Genomic DNA, 14,936 nt, shown 5'->3' with positions numbered 1-14,936 from the left:
CGGACGTGTTTCGTGCGCTCCGAGTTATCACCCCGCTTGTTATTGCGTATATTATTGTGTTATGACTATTAATGTGCTGTGAAACATTGTGTGCGTAGTGTGGTGTACACGGAGTGGTGGCATCATCCCCCAAGGGTGAGGTTTTCAACCCCCGAGACCCTCCTGAGGTACTCTTTTATTATTTTTAAGAACTAGTATACAGGAACTCCTTATTTATTATAACTATTGCTGTGTTAGTTTAGGTTTAGAATAGGTTAATAAATAGTTGTTAGTTTAGCACGTGGGCGCACGTGGTCGGTGACGCTGTCAGTGACAGCCGCCACTTGGCAGCTGTCATCTGTCACTGCGCTCGGGTGACAGCAGACGCCGGACGCGCGCTAGTGTTGCCGCACACGACAGGCAAGACTGTTCTGTCTATAGACAATTTAGTTTTTAGACATTTTTGTTTCAGTGTATTTTTGACTTTGTTTTTCTTTGACTCTTTTGTTTATTTTGTGCATCAATATCAGTTTTTTATTTAATTTCTCTTTGACTTTTATTTTATTTTATTATTTTTGGACATTTTATTGCCATAGAGTAGTTTAGACTAGGGGATGGAGTACCGCCAGCTCACTCCAGAGCTGGTGGAGGAATTCCGACGCCGCAGCGAGGAGAAGATTGAGCAGGAGCGCGAATTCCTGCGGCAGCTGGAGCGTGGCGCAGAGGCGTTCATGCCGCGTCAATCCTTGGCTCGGACCCCGCCGCACTCATTCAGCCAGGTCCGGGCTCAGGAATCCATTGAGATGCTGGATCAGCCGGCACCGTCGGGCTCGAGCAAGCGGCCCTTACCGTCACCGGAGGACATCCCGGAACCGGCTCGCCGACGCCTGGTGAGGAGCGCCGCTAGGGAGGAGGTACCGCCGCTAGGGGGACTATGGGACCATGGCCCTAGCAGCAGCGTGCAGCCAGCGAGGGACCAGGAAAAGGACCCCATTTTCGGCGAGTCTAAGGAGGAGCTACTGAACTCCGTGCACCTGGCGGTCAAGGGAATCATGACCGTGGCATCGGGCTCGAACAAACTAAACATGGCTGACAAGCAAAGTATCAGCGGGCATGGCCAGGACATCCTAGCTGTCATTGGCGTACTGGAACTCAGGCTGGCCGACGCGGAGAAGGCGCTCGTGGAAGCTGAGCTTGCGGCCACTAAAAAGATAATGGCCATGCAGCAGTCGGCAGAAGGTGGGGATGCAGGAGGCGATCGACGCTGTGGCGAGGACGGGGGAGATGATGGGACTCCAACTCAACAGGGAAAAGACCTCTGTGCTCTCGATGGTGCCAAATGGGAAACGCAAGAAGCCGCACTAGTGGGCCGTGAGGCAGCTCCGGAAATTCTCTGCCGATGCCCCGAGGACCAGTGAGAGGACAGTGGCGCAGTATTGGCGAGACAATTTACACCAGTCAGTCGACGGATTTGAGCTCAGAGAGTCGTCGAAAGTCCCAGCATCCAATAAATGGATAACAAAGCCAATGGGGGACCTAAACGGCCGCGATTACATTCAGTGCGTTCAGACCCACATTAACGCACTACCCTCTAGGGTGCGAAACACAAGGGGTCGTAGGACGGGACGTGAGTCGGAGTTGAACTGCCGTGCTGGCTGCATGGTTAGGGAGACGACGGCGCATACCATCCAACAATGCCATAGAACGCACGGCGGCCGTATATTACGCCATGACTGTGTCGCTAAGTATCTCAGCGAAGAATTGGGTAGGGCAGGATGGTCCGTTGAGCAGGAGCCTCGGATCGAAACCACTGTCGGCGTCCGGAAGCCCGACATAATCGCCTCTCGGGGCGGCGAGGCGGGGGTCATTGTCGACGTGCAGGTGGTCTCGGGTCAGCGGCCGCTTGACGATGCGCACCGGGCCAAACGTTCTAAATACGGGGGGCACGGTGAGCTAGTCGAGAAGGTCGCCGATAGACTAGGACTCACCAAGGACCGCGTCGAGGTGACTTCCTGCACCGTCTCCTGGAGAGGCGTTTGGAGCCTCGGATCCTACCGGGAAATGAAGTCTCCTGGGGCTGAAGGAGCCCGTGTATGAGCGGATTAGCGTTCTCGCTTTAAAAGGCTCGCACATGAACTGGTCACGCTTTAACCGGATGACGACCATGTGGTCGGATGAAATTCGGGGCTGAGCGAACGGAGTCCTGTGGACTCGCTGGGCTCAGGTCTGGCCCTTGTGGTTCCGCTTCGAACGCTATACAGCTGCATTCGGTCCCCACACAACATATGTGGAGCCACGCCTACACCAACAGGCCAAATGTAGCTAGCGACGTTACCTGATGGGGACAGTCGCCTCGTTATCCGTAATGATTATAACTGTTGTTACTAATAGCGGGGAGCGCTGCATAAATAGCCATAATAGATTCCCACTGTACCTATCTACTCGGTCGCCGGTCGTCGCACTGTGCGGACGTGTTTCGTGCGCTCCGAGTGATTACCCCGCGTGTCTTTACGAATATTACTATCTTGTGACTATTATTGTGCTATAAAACATTGTGTGTGTAGTGTGGTGTACACGGAGTGGTGGCATCATCCCCCAAGGGTGAGGTTTTCAACCCCCGAGACCCTGAGGTACTCTTTTATTGTTATTTTTAGAACTTTGTATACACGAACTCGCTATTTATGACTTTTATTGTGTTAGTTTAGATTTAGAACAGGTTACATTAGTTGATTTATTAAATAAGTGGTCAATTTACAGTTTATTTTAGGTAAATAAATAGTAATTAGGTTAGCACGTGGGCGCACGTGGTCGGTGACGCTGTCAGTGACAGCCGCCACTTGGCAGCTGTCATCTGTCACTGCGCTCGTGCTCGCTCGCTGCGCGCTCGGCACACGCCCGACGCGCGCTAGTGTTGCCGCACACGACAGGCAAGACTGTTCTGTCTATAGACAATTTAGTTTTTAGACATTTTTGCTTCAGTGTATTTTTTGACTTTGTTTGTTTATTTGCTTTCTTCTATTTTATTCCGTAGAATAAAATTTTATGAACTTATTATTTTATTCTCTTTTTTGGATCTTATTTTGGTGTAGTATTAGTAGTGTAGTGTAGTTTAGTTATAGGTACTTTATATAGGCCACATAGACAGTGAAGCGTCGACAATGGAGCGTCGCCAGCTCAGTGCTGAGCTGGTCGATGAGTGGCGGAGGAGAAGTCTGGATAAAATAGAGAAGGAAAGGGAGTTCCTGCAGCAGCTCGAGTCGCAGGCGTTTACGCCGCGGCTGTCGCTGATGCGGACCCCGCCGCAGTCGGTGAGCGTGCCGGAAGGCATCGGCCTGGTGGAGTTGGGGGACTCAGCCCAGGGAACCGGGAAGAGACCCTTCACCTCCTCTGAGGACATCCCGGAGCCGACTCGAAAAAGGCTTGTCAGGGGCACGGGGCGAGAAGAGGCGCCGCCGCTGAGTGGGTTATGGGACGTCGACCGTAGGTCTGAGGCGTCGACGTCGCGCGGACCGCAGGAACAACAACAAGCAGGGGAGCAAGCGGGGAACGACAGCTTGGCCTCGAAAACCAAGGTCCAGCTGGTGGAGATGGTGCACGCTGCTGTCAAGGGCATCATGTCCGTAGCATCGGCTACAAATAAATTGAATATGGCCGATAAACAGGCCATTAGCAGCCACGGCCAGGACATACTAGGAGTTATCGGCGTGCTGGAGCTCAGGCTGGCGGATACTGAAAAGGCCCTCGTAGAGGCGGACCTTGCAGCGACCCAAAAAGAGCTGTTGCATCAGCGGGCACTACGTAACGGCCAGCAGCAGCAGACCACGGCGCCAGCAGTGCAAGCGAAGCCTGACCATGCGCGCGCGCTGAAGCTCAGCAAGGGCGCAGCACCAGTCCTGATCCCGAGCAGTGGCACGGCCGTAGTGGCATTCTACCCCGCGGAAGCGGAGGTAGAAAAATTAAGGACTGCCGAAGAAACCAAAGCTGAGCTTAAGACTGCCGTGGATCCGAAGCAGCTGGGCATCGAAGTGCAGCAGGTTAGGAAGGTCGGGAGCTGTCGGTCTGAATGTCAACGTGAAGAAATTCAAGCAAGCGCGGGTAAACGGCGGGAGTAACTATGACTCTCTTAACGGTCCTTGTGGCCGGGCCTAACGGTCGGAGCACGATCAGTTGCTCACAGTTTCTGGTAGCTGGACAAGACACGAACAATTCGTTCTCTGACATAAAAGAGTGAGAAATTGTTGCCAAACACTCGACCAAAAACTGTCAATGGAGCCTTCGTTGAGCTGGGCTCAACTCCTACCCTTGGCCTGCACGCGGCGCCGCTGCCAAAGCTAACAAGGGGGGGGGGGGGTTGCTTCTGAAAGCGCTATTTTAGTTCTCCAGGATGCTTCCTCTTGTGGAGATTGCACGTTTCCGTTGCGGTCGCGGTGGCGGATCTGAGTGGTCTGCTGCGGCGAACGCAATCAGGCTTGTCCCTAGGTCCCCTTGTGGTGTGCAGCGTCCTTACGATCTGGGACGTGACCTAGGTGAAACTCAGGGGGAGGTCCTTGAGTAGCCCTGTAGGGTATCGTTTACGATACCAAGCCTATTTGCTATCTTCGGATGGGGCGTAATGAAAGCAGAGGGCGAACCTCAGCGGTGGGTTTGCTGCCCGCCGCAAGGAGGTATGAGAAATTGCACCCAAAAGTCTTAAAGTAATAAGGCAATCTCTCGGTCTTCCACAGGAGCCGGGACGGGTTGCCAATTCTCTTCCGGGCGTTCAGCCCGGGGTCTCTGATGGCCCTGGGATGTCGTCCGGTTATGGATGTGACGGATGTGGGCGATCCTTCGCCACTAAGACGGGGTTGGGAGTTCACGTTCGACGTGCCCACCCTGTAATGGCTAACGCAAAATCCGCGCCTCCGCAGGTGAAGCGAAGGTGGCGCGACGAGGAGCTGGAGCTCTTGGCGAGCACTGAGGCCCGCCTCACTCGGGAGGGATCCGGCAACATCAACATTGACCTAACAAAAGCCTTGCCCAATTTGGGACGCACTTTGGAGGCTATTAAAGGTGTGAGGAGGAAGGAGAAATACAAAGAGATGGTCGCTAAACTCCTTATGGGTTCACCTCCCACACCAGAGAGAAATAGAACGGAGCAGGTCGATGAAGATGTAGCTGTGGGACCTCCGGAAGAGGTGGTTGCCGAAGTCCGGCCAATGAGCGGCCCCGAAGATGCGCTGCTAGTAGCTGACCAGCGGCTAGATGTTCGGTCTACCTGTGTTTCCGTAGTCGAAGACCTCCTTGCGAGGGCGACAGAGCGGATGACGCGGGGATCCGTGACGTCTAGAAGGCGGAAAGCCCTTGGTTTTACACGAAAGGACACGGAAGTCAAGATGACATCCAAACGGAGGAGGAGAATGGAGTACGCCAGGGTGCAGGAGCTGTTCCGGAAGTATCCGGGTCGCGCAGCAGCTGAAGTCCTGGATGGACAGTGTCGGGGTGTCCGGCACCGACTCGACGAGTTGGAAGCCTTTTGGCGACCGATTCTAGAGAAGGTGTCGGACGCCTCGGGGCCCACACCGGAAGCCCTGAGGGCCGTAAGGCGCGACGGGCAGCACGGGGGTACACTGGATCGTCTGGCGATGACGAAGCTGTGGTCTCCCTTCTCGGAAGAGGAGGTGAAGGAGGCCAAGATCGACCTGAGATCGGCGCCAGGGCCGGACGGTATACGTCCGGAGGACTGGCGTACAGTTCCAGCAAAAACTCAGGCGGAAATATTCAACTCCTGGATGAGTAAAGGCGAGATTCCTTTGCCACTGCGGCAATGCCGAACGGTCTTTGTGCCGAAAAGGGATGAGCCGGCTGGGCCGGGTGACTACCGTCCGATTTCCATCGCGTCGGTACCACTTCGGCATATGCATGCTCTCCTGGCGCGAAGGCTGGAGGCTTGTTGCCCCCCGGATGCACGACAGCGCGGATTCGTTCGCGCCGACGGCACACTCGAGAATTCGGCTGTGCTGGACGCTGTGCTGGGGGACTGCAGGAAGAAATTGCGGGAGTGTCACATCGCAGTGCTCGACTTCGCGAAGGCGTTCGACACAGTGTCGCATGCGGCGCTTGTCAGCGTCCTGAGGGAGAAGGGCCTGCCTGGGGCCTTCTGCGATTATATCGCGCGTTTGTACGACACGGCACAGACCACCTTAGCCGTGGGTAACGACCGCAGCGAGCCTCTAGTGGTAGGCAGAGGGGTCCGTCAAGGGGATCCGTTGTCCCCCTTGCTCTTCAACTTGGCGCTCGACGTCGTTCTGGCATCACTGCCGAAGGAAGTTGGATATAGGCTGGAAGGGGAGCGAGTCTCGGCTCTGGCCTATGCTGACGACCTAGTGACCTCGAAGGTGGGGATGCAGGAGGCGATCGACGCCGTGGCGAGGACGGGGGAGATGATGGGACTCCAGCTCAACCGGGAGAAGACCTCCGTGCTCTCGATGGTGCCGGATGGGAAACGCAAGAAGCCGCACTACGTCACGACGAGGAGCTTCAAGCTCGGCCGTCGTTGGCTTAGGCAGGTGGAAAGCGAGGAACACTGGCGCTATCTGGGAGTAGAGATGACATCTGCTGGCTCCGTCACTATCGAGCAGGACGTAAAAAAGGCCCTCGAAAACATCAAGAAGGCCCCCCTAAAGCCGCAACAGCGATTAGAGGTTCTCCGAACTTACCTCATTCCGAGGTTCTTGCACGGCCTGGTGCTGGGCAACATCTCGGATGATAGGCTCAGGATGCTCGATGTGCAAATCCGGCACTCCGTGCGACAGTGGCTGAGGCTTCCGAAGGATGTGTCGATCGGCTACTTTCATGCTTCGACCAGGGACGGTGGATTGGCGATCCCGTCGTTGAGGACATGCGTTCCGGACCTAATTGTACGTAGGTTCGGGAAGCTGGACTCGTCGCGATGGTCAGTGGCCAGAGCCGCGTCCAAATCTGATAAGATACGTCAGAAGTTGAAGTGGGCCGGGAGGCAGCTCCGGAAATTCTCTGCCGATGCCCCGAGGACCGGTGAGAGGACGGTGGCGCAGTATTGGCGAGACAATTTACATCAATCAGTCGACGGATTTGAGCTCAGAGAGTCGACGAAAGTCCCAGCATCCAATAAATGGATAACAAAGCCAATGGGGGACCTAAACGGCCGCGATTTCATCCAGTGCGTTCAGACCCACATTAACGCATTACCTTCTAGGGTGCGAAACACAAGGGGTCGTAGGACGGGGCGTGAGTCGGAGTTGAACTGCCGTGCTGGCTGCATGGTTAGGGAGACGACGGCGCACACCATCCAACAATGCCATAGAACGCACGGCGGCCGTATATTACGCCATGACTGTGTCGCTAAGTATCTCAGCGAAGAATTGGGTAGGGCAGGATGGTCCGTTGAGCAGGAGCCTCGGATCGAAACCGCTGTCGGCGTCCGGAAGCCCGACATAATCGCCTCTCGGGGCGGGGGGGCGGGGGTCATTGTCGACGTGCAGGTGGTCTCGGGTCAGCGGCCGCTGGACGATGCGCACCGGGCCAAACGTTCTAAATACGGGGGGCACGGTGAGCTAGTCGAGAAGGTCGCTGATAGACTAGGACTCACCAAGGACCGCGTCGAAGTGACTTCCTGCACCGTCTCCTGGAGAGGCGTTTGGAGCCTCGGATCCTACCGGGAAATGAAGAGTCTCCTGGGGTTGAAGGAGCCCGTGTATGAACGGATTAGCGTTCTGGTTTTAAAAGGCTCGCACATGAACTGGTCACGCTTTAACCGGATGACGACCATGTGGTCGGATGAAGTTCGGGGCTGAGCGAACGGAGTCCTGTGGACTCGCTGGGCTCAGGTCTGGCCCTTGTGGTTCCGCTTCGAACGCAATACAGCTGCATTCGGTCCCCACACAATATCTGTGGAGCCACGGATACACCAACAGGCCAAATGTAGCTAGCGACGATACCTGATGGGGACAGTCGCCTCGTTATCTGTAATGATTAGAATTGTTGTTACTAATAGCGGGGAGCGCTGCATAAATAGCCAAATGCCTAGTCATCTAATTAGTGACGCGCATGAATGGATTAACGAGATTCCCACTGTCCCTATCTACTACTCGGTCGCCGGTCGTCGCACTGTGCGGACGTGTTTTGTGCGCTCCGAGTTTTTTATCCCGCTTGTTATCGCGTGTTGTTGTGCTGTGACTATTAAACTGTTGTGAAACATTGTGTGTGTAGTGTGGTGTACACGGAGTGGTGGCATCATCCCCCAAGGGTGAGGTTTTACACCCCCGAGACCCTGAGGTACATTTTTATTGTTATTTTTAGAACGTTGTATACACGAACTCTCTAGTTATGACTTTTATTGTGTTAGTTTAGACTTAGAATAGGTTAAATTTAGTTTAATTATTAAATAAGTGGACAATTGATAGTTTATTTTAGGTTAACAAATAGTTATTAGGTTAGCACGTGGGCGCACGTGGTCGGTGACGCTGTCAGTGACAGCCGCCACTTGGCAGTTGTCATCTGTCACTGCGCTCGGGTGACAGCACACGCCCGACGCGCGCTAGTGTTGCCGCACACGACAGACAAGACTGTTTTGTCTATAGACAATTTAGTTTTTAGACATTTTTGTCTAAGTGTATTTTTGACTTTGTTTTTCTTTGACTCTTTTGTTTATTTTGTGCATCATTATCAGTATTCATTTAATTTCTCTTTGACTTTTATTTTATTTTATTATTTTTGGACATTTTATTTTATTGCCAAAGAGTAGTTTAGACTAGGGGATGGAGTACCGCCAGCTCACTCCAGAGCTGGTGGAGGAATTCCGACGCCGCAGCGAGGAGAAGATTGAGCAGGAGCGCGAATTCCTGCGGCAGCTGGAGCGTGGCGCAGAGGCGTTCATGCCGCGTCAATCCCTGGCTCGGACCCCGCCGCACTCATTCAGCCAGGTCCGGGCTCAGGAATCGATTGAGATGCTGGACCAGCCGGCACCGTCGGGCTCGAGCAAGCGGCCCTTACCGTCACCGGAGGACATCCCGGAACCGGCTCGCCGACGCTTGGTAAGGAGCGCCGCTAGGGAGGAAGTACCGCCGCTAGGGGGCCTATGGGACGGAAACGGACGGGAAACGTCGTGTCCGGGGTCAGATACGCGGAGGGCTTCCCCGGAAACACCGAGGAAGCTATGCACAGCCTGGTGTACGCCCTCTGTCCGGACGACCGGCCAGAGACGGATACCGGCTACCACCGGCAAGTGCGGATTCTCGCGGCGTGTCTGCCCTCCGGCCGCGACGCGGCCCCGCCGACGGTGCGGGCCGTGCAGGACATAGTCAGGGACTTGCCCAACACTGCTCCGGGAATCGACGGCCTGACCGCGAAAATCATAAAAGAAACGTGGAAGGCTGCGAGCTCGGAAGTGACCGAACTGATGCGTAAGTGCGTGACTGAGGGGACTTTCCCCCAGGTATGGAAAGACGGAAGGCTGCTGGTGCTGCCAAAGGGAAACGACAAACCGCTGCATGACCCCAAGGCTTACCGGCCAATAACGCTGCTACCGATCCTTGGCAAGATTTTAGAACGCGTTCTCCTGAAGACGGCACCAGAGATTACCACTGGACTCTCCGACTGCCAGCACGGCTTCACTCGGGGTCGGTCCACAGTGACCGCCCTACAGCGTATCCTGCAGGTGGCCAGGACATCAACCAACAAGTACGTCGAGCTGATCATGCTGGACATATCGGGCGCCTTCGACAACGCATGGTGGCCCATGATACTGCTGAAATCCAAGAGAGGGGGTTGTCCGCCGAACATCTATCGGATGTTGGCGGACTACTTTACCGACCGTCGGATAGGCCTGTTTGTGGGAAACCAGGTGATGTGGAAGGCCTCAACGATGGGATGCCCACAGGGCTCGGTGCTGGGTCCCGCGCTCTGGAACGTGCTTGTTGACGACTTGCTGAGTCTGCCAATTCCTTCGGGCTCCAGCTTTGTGGCGTACGCCGACGACGTCTCGATCCTGATCGAGGCGGACTCCAGGGCTAGCATCGAGGCGAAGGCCTCCGCTGCTCTGGATCTCGTCAGGGACTGGGGGGCCAGGAATCGCCTAGCGTTCTCGCCCACCAAGTCCGCCCACATCACCATCCGGGGCAAGTTTAAACGTCCGCCTACCATCCGCATGGACGGCGCCTCGGTCAGGAGCGTGGACTCGGCCACACTGCTGGGTGTGGTGTTGGACTCGTCTTTATCATTCGCCAAGCACGCGGTATCGATTGGGGAAAGGGCGACGTCTTGCTTCGGTAAGATGTCACGAGTATCGGCGTCCTCGTGGGGAATTCGATACCCTAGTTTGAAGCTAATGTACAGAGGCACATACGTGGCCACCGTGACATACGCGGCGGCCATATGGCATGAGCGCGTGACCCAGTATGTGGTCAGGGGTGCGTTGTTGAGAACCCAGCGCTCGGCGTTAGTCCTGCTCACCAAGGCGTACCGCTCTACCAGCACAGCGGCGCTGCCGGTCCTGGCGGGCGTGCTGCCGGCCGACCTCGAGGTGAGCCGCGCGGGCCGACTGGATGAGGTGCGTAAGTCCGCGGCCGAAGAGGACACTCGGGAACAGCGAGAGGCAATCACGGCGGATGTCGTTGCCCAGTGGCAGCGGCGGTGGGAAAGTGAGGAGAAAGGAAGGACCACTTATCGATTCTTCCCGGACGTGGCGGCCCGTCTCAGCGCAAGCTGGGTCGAGCCGGACTATGAAACCTCGCAGATCCTGAGTGGGCATGGATGTTTTCGGAAGAGACTGTACGATATGAGGCTGAGTCAGGTGAGCGAATGTTACTGCGGGCTGGCTGATGAAGATCTGCATCATGTGCTCTGGGAGTGCCCCCTGTATGACGAGTATAGAGAACGAATGCTGAATGGACTGACTCGCGGCGAGGCGGGACCAGTTTACTACGGCGACTAACTTCCGTAGACTGCGCAGTTTCGCCCGAAGCTGGCACAAAGACAGGCAGGGGCGGGAACGCGAAGACAGGGCACGCGCGGCCGGCGTCCGAGGCTGTGGAGTGGCGTCCATCCCAAGACGGGTGAGCGGCGCTGGGACCAGCTCAGAATGAGCGGCTCGATACGAGCTTTGTAGGGAGATAAGACACGCCGTGTATTCATACATCGGCGTGTTCTCCCGTTGTTTCGGCCCGTATAACCGGAAGGTTGAGAGGGCCATGGGAAGGTGGTGGGTGAGTGTCCCTATCTACTCGGTCGCCGGTCGTCGCACTGTGCGGACGTGTTTCGTGCGCTCCGAGATTTTTATCCCGCTTATTATCGCGTGTTGTTGTGCTGTGACTATTAAACTGCTGTGAAACATTGTGTGTGTAGTGTGGTGTACACGGAGTGGTGGCATCATCCCCCAAGGGTGAGGTTTTCTACCCCCGAGACCCTGAGGTACTCTTTTATTGTTATTTTTAGAACGTTGTATACACGAACTCGCTAGTTATGACTTTTATTGTGTTAGTTTAAATTTAGAATAGGTTACATTAGTTTAATTATTAAATAAGTGGACAATTTATAGTTTAGTTTAGGTTAATTAAATAGTAATTAGGTTAGCACGTGGGCGCACGTGGTCGGTGACGCTGTCAGTGACAGCCGCCACTTGGCAGTTGTCATCTGTCACTGCGCTCGGGGACAGCACACGCCCGACGCGCGCTAGTGTTGCCGCACACGACAGACAAGACTGTCTTGTCTACAGACACTTAAGTTTTTAGACATTTTTGTTTTAGTGTATTTTTTGACTTTGTTTGTTAATTTACCTTTATTCTATTTTATTTGGTAGAATAAAAATTTTTATGAACTTATAATTTTATTCTCTTTTTGGATCTTATTTTGGTGTAGTATTAGTAGTGTAGTGTAGTGTAGTATAGTTATAAGTACTTTATACAGACCATACAGACAGTAAAGGGACAATGGAGCGTCGCCAGCTCAGTGCTGAGCTGGTCGATGAGTGGCGGAGGCGAAGTTTAGATAAGATTGAGAAAGAAAGGGAGTTCCTGCAGCAACTTGAGTCGCAGGCGTTCACGCCGCGGCTGTCGCTGATGCGGACCCCGCCGCAATCGGTAAGCGTGCCGGAAGGCATCGGCCTGGTGGAGTTGGGGGACTCAGCCCAGGGAGCTGGGAAGAGACCGCTTACCTCCCCTGAGGACATCCCGGAGCCAACACGGAGAAGGCTTGTCAGGGGCACGGGGCGAGAAGAGGCGCCGCCGCTGAGTGGGTTATGGGACGTCGACCGTAGGTCTGAGCCGTCTACGTCGCGCGGACCGCAAGATGATCAACAAGCAGGGGAGCAAGCGGGGAACGACGGCTTGGCCTCGAAAACAAAGGTCCAGCTGTTGGAGATGGTGCACGCTGCTGTCAAGGGCATCATGTCCGTGGCATCGGCCACAAATAAGTTGAATATGGCCGATAAACAGGCCATTAGCAGCCACGGCCAGGACATTCTAGGAGTTGTCGGCGTGCTGGAGCTGAGGCTGGCGGACACTGAAAAGGCCCTCGTAGAGGCGGACCTTGCAGCGACGCAAAAGGAGCTGTTGCACCAGCGGGCACTAGGCAACGGCAAGCAGCAGCAGACCCCGGCGCCAGCAGTGCAAGCGAAGCCCGACTATGCGCGCGCGCTGAAGCTCAGCAAGGGCGCAGCACCAGTCCCGATCCCGAGCAGTGGCACGGCCGTAGTGGCTTTCTACCCCGCGGAAGCGGAGGTAGAAAAATTAAAGACTGCGGAAGAAACCAAAGCTGAGCTTAAGACTGCCGTGGACCCGAAACAGCTGGGCATCGAAGTGCAGCAGGTTAGGAAGGTTGGGAATGCTGGCGTCGTGGTCAGAACCTCCACGGCAGAGGACGCCCGCAAACTAAAGGAGGCCGCGCCAAAGACGCTCCGCGTTACGGAGCCAGCCCGTAGGCAGCCGTACGTCGCGCTCCGGAATCGAGAGAACGACACAAAGAGCGAGGATATCGGTCAGTCCATCGCCGAGCAGGCCAACCGCAGAGGGCACCAGGAGTGGACGGCTGAGCGGGTGAAGAATGAAATGAAGGTGGCCTTCAAGAAGGGAAGACCGACGGGCAGAACCGCTACGTACGTTCTCCAGTGCTCCCCTGGCCTCCGCCACTTCCTCCTAAGCGAGGAGGTGGTATACATCGGATGGCAGGTGGCAGACGTCTGTGACTACGTGGCGGTCACCTGCTGCAATAAGTGCCAGCAGTTCGGCCACCCTGAAAAATACTGCAAGGCCGCTCAGCCGACGTGCAGCAGATGCGGCGAGACTGGCCATCGCGGGCAGGAGTGCAGCGGGACGACGACCTGCTGCGCCACCTGCAAGAAGTTCGGGCGCAAAGAGGCAGGCGGCCACAAGACAATGGCGAAGGAGTGCCCTGCACGTCAGTACGCGGAGGCCCGGAGCGTTGAGATAACCAAGTATGGATAAGCTCCGGGTAGGCCAAATAAACCTGGCAGGCTCCGCGGCGGCCACCAAGGAATTACCCGCGGTGGCCGCAGAACACAAATTGGACATTGTGCTGGTGCAGGAGCCTTACGACACGCACTATATAATAAAACACCTACGCACGGGGAAAGCGGGATTTTTCATCCCCAATGCCCGACTCTATTTGGTGTCGGCGTACTTTCAATACAGAGACGACATCGACGTACACCTGGGACCCCTGGAGCTGCTACTGGACCAACTGCGAGGACAGAAGGTCCTCATTGGAGTGGACACGAACGCCCACTCCCCCCTCTGGTTTTGTAGGTCGGAACAAACGATCGGACGCGGACCAGAAGCCAGCCACAGAAGGTCCAGAATGGAAGATTTCATCGCTGCGCGTGGTCTAATTGTACACAATTCGCCGAACCAGCCGTCGACCTTCTGTGGTGACAGTGGCGGGGAGTCTAATATCGATGTGACGGCCTCGACCGTGGGATCAACACCAGCAACTGGACTGTACACGAGGAGGCCAGTAGCAGCGACCACAGACTCATAACCTACACTATAGGCGCCGACACCACACCTCCACCGGCGGAGTCTGCGGGAGCGCTGAGGCGGTTCCGGGTGCGCGGTGTGGACTGGGACCGTTTCCGCTCGGGCATCCACGAACGTGTGGGACGGCTTAACTGGAGCAAACCTGCCTCCGAGGTATGTAAGGACTTTACGGATATTATAGATAAGACAGCGTGTGAGTGCCTAGGCCCGAGACGAGAGCGCGACAGGGAGACGGGCTATGAATGGTGGACGAGTGAACTGGACCGCCTGCGGAAAATACAGTACAATCGACGACGGAAATGGCAGCAGACCCGGAAACGGGGGGGGGGGGGGGGGGCTGTGGAAGAGAAGGCCCGGAAGGACTTCCATGAGGCGTGCAGTATATATAGACGACGGATGACTGAAACTGAACAACAGTTTATGAGGGATGTGGCTGAGACCGGAAACGAGGATCCGTGTGGCCTTGCCTACCGGGTCGACGAAAGGAAACGAAAGGGCGACGTCTTGCTTCGGTAAGATGTCACGAGTATCGGCGTCCTCGTGGGGAATTCGATATCCAAGTTTGAAGTTGATGTACAGAGGAACATACGAGGGTGCGTTTTTTAGTCCGCGGAATGGCGGGGTTGGTGGGAGGATAGCGGGCTCGTTAAGGGCGGTACGTGTTAAGTGACTCATAAGTAGTATAAATATAAAGTTTTATCACAATTGCATCATTACTTTTAAAACTATCGACAATTAAACAACTCAATCCGGAAGAAAATTTGAGGTATGGAGAAAATCGAGCATCGCGTCGTTATAAAGTTCCTTACCAAGCAAGGAAAGTCTGTGCAAATCATAATGGAAAAGATGTCATTGGTTTACGCGAACTCTTGCCCTGAAAAAACGATGGTTTACAAGTGGAACAACCTTTTTAAGCTAGGCAGGGATTCACTTGAAGACGACCCACGACCA

At 55.1% G+C, this 14,936-nt stretch overlaps 1 pseudogene; it reads left to right on the top strand.

The window, feature by feature from the left end:
- Positions 1 to 593: 593 nt before the first annotated feature.
- LOC140752704 (uncharacterized) lies at positions 594 to 2,288 on the top strand (annotated as a pseudogene).
- The last annotated feature ends 12,648 nt before the right edge of the window (positions 2,289 to 14,936 follow it).

Source organism: Epargyreus clarus, unplaced genomic scaffold, assembly GCF_041222505.1.
Source record: "Epargyreus clarus isolate Ecla_fem2 unplaced genomic scaffold, WU_Ecla_fem_2.2 ptg000025l, whole genome shotgun sequence".
NCBI lineage: Eukaryota > Metazoa > Arthropoda > Insecta > Lepidoptera > Hesperiidae > Epargyreus > Epargyreus clarus.
The sequence above is the reverse complement of the archived record's forward strand: the minus strand, read 5'-3'. Positions and strand labels throughout refer to the sequence as shown.